The following is a 6,000-nucleotide window of genomic DNA, read 5'->3' on the forward strand; positions in this document are numbered from 1 at the left end:
AAAACTACCTTGGCCTTTCTACACACACACATGTATATGTACAAAACACATTCAACGTCAATATGAAGTAGACAGGCACTTATGTTGTGACACCTGCCATTTGTGAGAACACAACCACTTTCTTATTTAGATTTCTGTTGTCCAAGTGCACTTATGTGTTCTATATGACACAGGTTCTTCAGATTCTGAGAGTAATCAAGTTATCACAACATTTTTAAAAGGGGAAGAGGCAGCACAGCAGCACAGTGGATAGGGCACCAGACCCGGAATCAGGAGGATGAGGGTTCAAATCTGACATCAGACACTTCATACCTCTGCGACCCTGGGCAAGCCACTTAACTCTGCCTAGCCCTTGCTGCACTTCTATCTTAGAATTAATACTAAGACAAGGTAAGAGTTTTTTTTTGTTTGTTTTTTTTTTTGAGTTGTCACAGCTTATGTGAGAGTTAAATAAGTAGGACGTAAGTTCTGTCCTGTATAATTATGTGGGTCTGCAGGTGTTTATCTAAGTCTTGCTTGTGGTGTCCAAAATTTAAACTTGGGTCCTTGAGGCTAAAATAAATCACCAGGTGATTCATTTGAGTGATTCTACAAGCCCTTCTTTTTCCTGGAATAGTTCTCCACTGCAGCTAGGTTGTACAGCGGATAGAGCACTGGCCTACAGCCAGGAAGACCAGAATTCAAATCCAGCTTCAGACACTAACTAGCTCTGTGGCCCTGGACAAGTCATTTAACCTATTTGCTTCAGTTTTCTCATCTGTAAAATGGGGGAAATGATAGCACTGACATATTATATAATAATAGCCTAGCATTATTGTAAGGATCTAATGAGAAAATAGCTGTAAAATGTCTGGCACAAAATACTATTATGTTAGCTATTTATTATTATTATTACTGGTCCATCTGTGAGATGAAAGAACATTTATTTCAATTCCATCTTCTGCTTGGTGATTTCCCAAAGCCACTAAAAAGAAGCAGGGAGGACGGTCGGAGCTGCAAGGTTTGTGTCTAAGAAGCTCAAGGCATTCTGTACATGTTAGCACTTGTATCCTGGCAGCCTGCCTGGGAAAGGAGGACTGGGGAAGGTGCCAAGGGGTCTGCCAGAACACCCGTGCCCTTGGCAGGGCTAGGAATAGAATCCCCAGCTCCCAGTGACTCATCATTCCTTCAGTCAGCTCCAGCAGTGATGTCAGTGACTGAGGACAGGGTGAGTCAGGTCTTCCCACAGCTTGCTCACCGCAGCCTCAGCTCAGTGCCTTCCCTGGGAGCAGCCAGTGCTGACACTGCGGCTGCTGGGATGTGGGCAAAAGGAAAGCTGGAGGCAGGACTATTTGCTCTGAGTCAGTCTTGGAGCAGATCCCTTGAGACTTAGTAAAAGGCCTATTGCTGCTCCCAGAAGTGCACCCTGGGTGGGTCTAGAAAACAAGGAAAATACTGAAATTTGGAAGGAAACTAAGGAACCGATTGACTCATCTGTTAGTTGGGAAGATCATTAGATTTTCAGTTTGTCATCTCCCTTAACCTGAATTTCCCTGACATTTTGTGTGTCCCCTCACCGCATTCTTACTAGTTATCTCACCATTCGTACTTTTTTATTCCTCCTCTCTTCTCTGTTTTCTTAGTTAAAAAAAAAAAAAATGCTGAACTGGGAGTCAGGAAAATCCAGGTCCAAATCCTTTTTTTTCCCAGTACTTCATAGCTGTGTAACCATGATTACATCACTTTACCTCTCTGAGCCTCCATTTTCTCACTTGGAAAATAGGTATAATACTATCTGTATGTAGCTCCTGCCCCTTAAGGCTTCTGTGAAGATCAAATAACATATTTCATGCTCAGTGCTTTGCAAAATATAAAGCGTTATATAAATGGCAATTGTCGTTATTATTGCTACACTGAAGCTCTTGAATCTACTTTCCAGGGCATTTTGGAGTCTCTGGCCTCATCTCCTATCTCTTGGCTGGTGAGCCCCATCATCCTTTTCTCCCAGCCCCCAAAAGAGATCTGTTTCCCTCATCATCAGGCATACAATTCACTAGTTTTTCTCATCTGTGATCCAGTCACTATTTACAGTGAGTCCAATCTTGCTGTGCAGTTTAAAAGAATGCTTCTGGTTAATGAGTTACCAGTAGCTTGGCCCAGTTTCCTGTCAGCTAGATTCTGTGGTTCTAATATACTCTCAGCTCTCCAAGGCTCTGACCCTTGTCCTGCCCTCCTCTGATATATATATATATATATATATATATATATTTTTTTTTTTTTTTGCCCTGTGCCTTCAGGACAAGGCTCATTTCCTCCTTGCCACATGTGAGGAGCTGATTTCCTTGGATCCATTGGAGTGAAACTGTGAAATGTCCCAATGCTCAGAAATGGCTCTTCTCTCACAGTCTTTCCTCCTCCTGCCTTTCAGCATTGTGTCTATAAATGTCCCCAAAGGGGCTTCTGCTAAACCAGTTTATCTACCCATGGCTCCAAGGATTCCAGCTCAGACCTCTAGGGAAGGCAACCCATAAGTTTGATGCTATTCAGCACACTGTTCTTTGGGTTTTCAAGATCTAGAACAGCTAGCAGATCATTGGCAGCATTACACTTAGTGGCAGGAGACAAGAAGAGGTGAGAGAGATAGCCTTTGCACTGATATTCTGGCAAATCTTGTGGTGAGTATTTCTGGATCACAGAAAATTTCCAAGACATAATACACAACATTTCCATGGAATTTACTGGGTTTTTTTTGGTTGTTGTTTTTTAAACCCTTACCTTCCATCTTGGAGTCAATACTGTGTATTGGCTCCGAAGCAGAAGAGTGGTAAGGGTAGACAATGGGGGTCAAGCGACTTGCCCAGGGTCACACAGCTGGGAAGTGTCTGAGGCCAGATTTGAACCTAGGCCTGGCTCTCAGTCCACTGAGCCACCCAGCTACCCCTGGAATTTACTGTTAATGGGGTGTGACCTGTGGCATTTATTAGTTTCTCCCCCTATTTTTCTCATTCTGAACTTCAACCAACTAAAATGAGCCCTCCTGTATGCAGAATAGAACAGAAGGAGAGGACTTTTATGTGAAATTGTAAATCTTTATTGTATACAACTTGCTTCTGTTTTTAAGTATATAATAAATCCAACATTATTTAAAAATGTGTCCTGGTTGTGATTTCTTTTGGCCTTTTGGGCATTTCAACTGGGGTGGGGAATCCCTCAGAAAAACTATGTTTCAAAATCCTCTTACCTTTCTTTTATTCTTTCCTTTTTTTTTCCCCAACCCTATTTGTACGTCCCTTACTTTTCCCACCTACACACCAAGAAAAACAAAACCCTTAAGACAAACATTCATAATCAAAAATAAATTCCCATATTGTCCATGTGCATGTGCCATTTTGCCTCTTGAATCTGTCACTTCACTATGAGAAAGTGGTGAATTAAGTCCTTCATGAGTCCTCTAGAATTACAACTGGTCATTGCAGTGAGCAGAGATCATGATTCTTTCAAACTTGGTCGTCTTTACGGTGCTGTTATTGTATAAATTGTTATCTTCTCACTTCACTCTGGTTACTTCTCTCTGCATCAGTTCATACAAGTCTTCCCAAGTTTCTCTGAAATCCTCCCTTTCATGATTACTTAAGGAACAAAAATATTGCCTTGCATTAATATACCAAAATGTGTTCAACCATTTCCTAGTTATTGGGCTTTCCTTTAGCTTCTGATTCTTCACCTGGTACCCTAAAGAGTTCAAAGTATTTTCCTATTTATTATCTTGTTTTATCCTAGAAATCTCATAGGCAGAAAATTGCTAAGCTGAATAACCTCTCCTGAATCCTCATCTATCTTGAATTCCCAGCAGCATATGCTCCTGATAACCGTTTTCCCCACCTTCCTACTCCCTCCTCTCTAGATTTTTATGGCACTAATCTCTCTTGGCTCTTCTCCTACCCTCACCTCAGTTTCTTTGGCTGGATCATCTTTTATGCCACACTCCACAGCTACAGGCATATCCCAAGACTTTGTCCTGGCCCCTCTTTTCTCAATATAATCCCTTATTCTGTAATCTCATTAATTTCCCGGGGTTCAATTACATTTCTATGCTGCTGATTCTTCTTGGCTCCTCTACCCAGACTTGGTATTTTTCCTGAGCCCTAATCACATGTCACCAACTGCCTATTGGATATTTTGATCTAAATGTGCTGTGTGACTCTGGGCAAGTCACTTCCCCTCAATTGCATATCTCTTACTACTCCTCTACCTTGGAGCCCATATTTAGTAATGATTCTAAGACAGGAGGTAAAAGTTTAAAAAAAAAAAAGATTGAATTGGGAAGGAGGGAGGTGATGAGGTTCCACAGACTTTCTTAAAACTCTTAATTTTTTTTGGTAATTTTTGTTTAATTATTTTTATTTTGAATATTTTCCCCTAGCTACATGTTTCATGTTCTTTCCCTCTTCCCCCATACCCCCCCCTTAGCCGACGCACAATTCCACTGGGTTTTACATGTTTCATTGATCAAGACCTAATTCCATATTATTGATAGATAGTTATCATTTAGTGTCTACATCCCCAATAATATTCCCATCAGCCCATGTGTTCAAGCAGTTGTTTTTCTTGTGTGTTTCTCCTCCCACAGTTCTTTCTCTGAATGTGGCCAGTTTTCTTTCTCATAAGTCCCTCAGCCTTGCTCTGGATCACTGCATTGCTGCTAGTAGAGAAGTCCGTTATGTTCCATTGTACCACAGTGTATCAGTCTCTGTATACAATGTTCTCCTGGATCTGCACCTTTTGCTCTGCATCTTAATTTCTTTCTTTTTTTTTTTTTTAAACCCTTAACTTCTATGTATTAGTTCCTTGGTGGAAGATTGGTAAGGGTAGGCAATGGGGGTCAAGTGACTTGCCCAGGGTCACACAGCTGGGAAGTGTCTGAGGCCGAATTTGAACCTAGGACCTCCTGTCTCTAGGCCTGACTCTCACTCCACTGAGCTACCCAGCTGCCCCTTGCATCTTAATTTCTTAATTCACCATCGTAAATGAAATAATTCCTGCCTTCAAGGAAAGTCTATTCTCCTAGGGGAATCCCTCGGGGACATTAAAATGGGAGTTTGGGGAAGTGAAAATAGCCTTGAAGCCGGAGCCCCTGCCCAACCGCGACCACCGGATGTTTGTGCTGTCTGTTATCTTTCCTTTGCCTGGAGTTCCAAAGCGGTAGGCTGGATTTATGGCCGCGGTGCGCTGGTAAACATTTAACCCAGGTCCTGGGGAGGAGTAGTATTGTAGGCACAACTCAGATTTAATCTGCATTATTAACATTTCATCTGGCACTTCCTAAAAGCCAGGCAACCAACAAAGCAATCAATCTCCGAGCCTGATTTTCAGGCTGAAATGCCCCAAAGCCGGTTTGGGCTGGCTGCACCTCATCCGGGAACTGTGAGCAGGTTATGCCGAGGCGGCTTCCTGGGCGCTTTAGGTAGAACTGTAAGGAGGATAGCCAGAGTCCAGGGAAAGTCCAGCGAGTCCGAGTCTTGGTTCCAGCTGGGTAAACGCCGCGGAAGAAGCTAAATCTGGTCTGTTCCGCGGTGGTTAGTTGGAGGGTGAGTCAACGTCTCCCGATACCTAGTCATTAGCACAAAAAGGGTCAGGACGGTTCCTGCCAGCTCGGGAAGAAGCCCCCGCGTCTCTGAAGAAAGCATCTTTGTGCAGATGAGGAACTGAGGCTTAATTTCGTAGGTGCCGATTCCCCAGCAAGGGAATGAACTCGTGGCGTTACTAAAAGAAAGCCAGCCTAGGTTCAAAGCGGTCCGGGTCAGCATTCACTCAGAGCTTCGCCTAGAGCCCCCATCGGAGTATTTCCGAGCCAGTCAGAGCACATACTAGTCCAAAACAAAAGAGATTATATCAAATAACGGTCATAGCAGGTAAAATCAGAGCCCGCGGTGGCTCCGGGGTGCAGAATCCAAGTTTCTAGTGGGGAAGAGGAGGGAAGGAGGGCACCAGGGTTTGAATAAGTTGTTTGTTTATTTGTTT

This window comes from Gracilinanus agilis, chromosome 5 (genome assembly GCF_016433145.1).
Source record: "Gracilinanus agilis isolate LMUSP501 chromosome 5, AgileGrace, whole genome shotgun sequence".
In the NCBI taxonomy this organism is placed as follows: Eukaryota; Metazoa; Chordata; class Mammalia; order Didelphimorphia; family Didelphidae; genus Gracilinanus; species Gracilinanus agilis.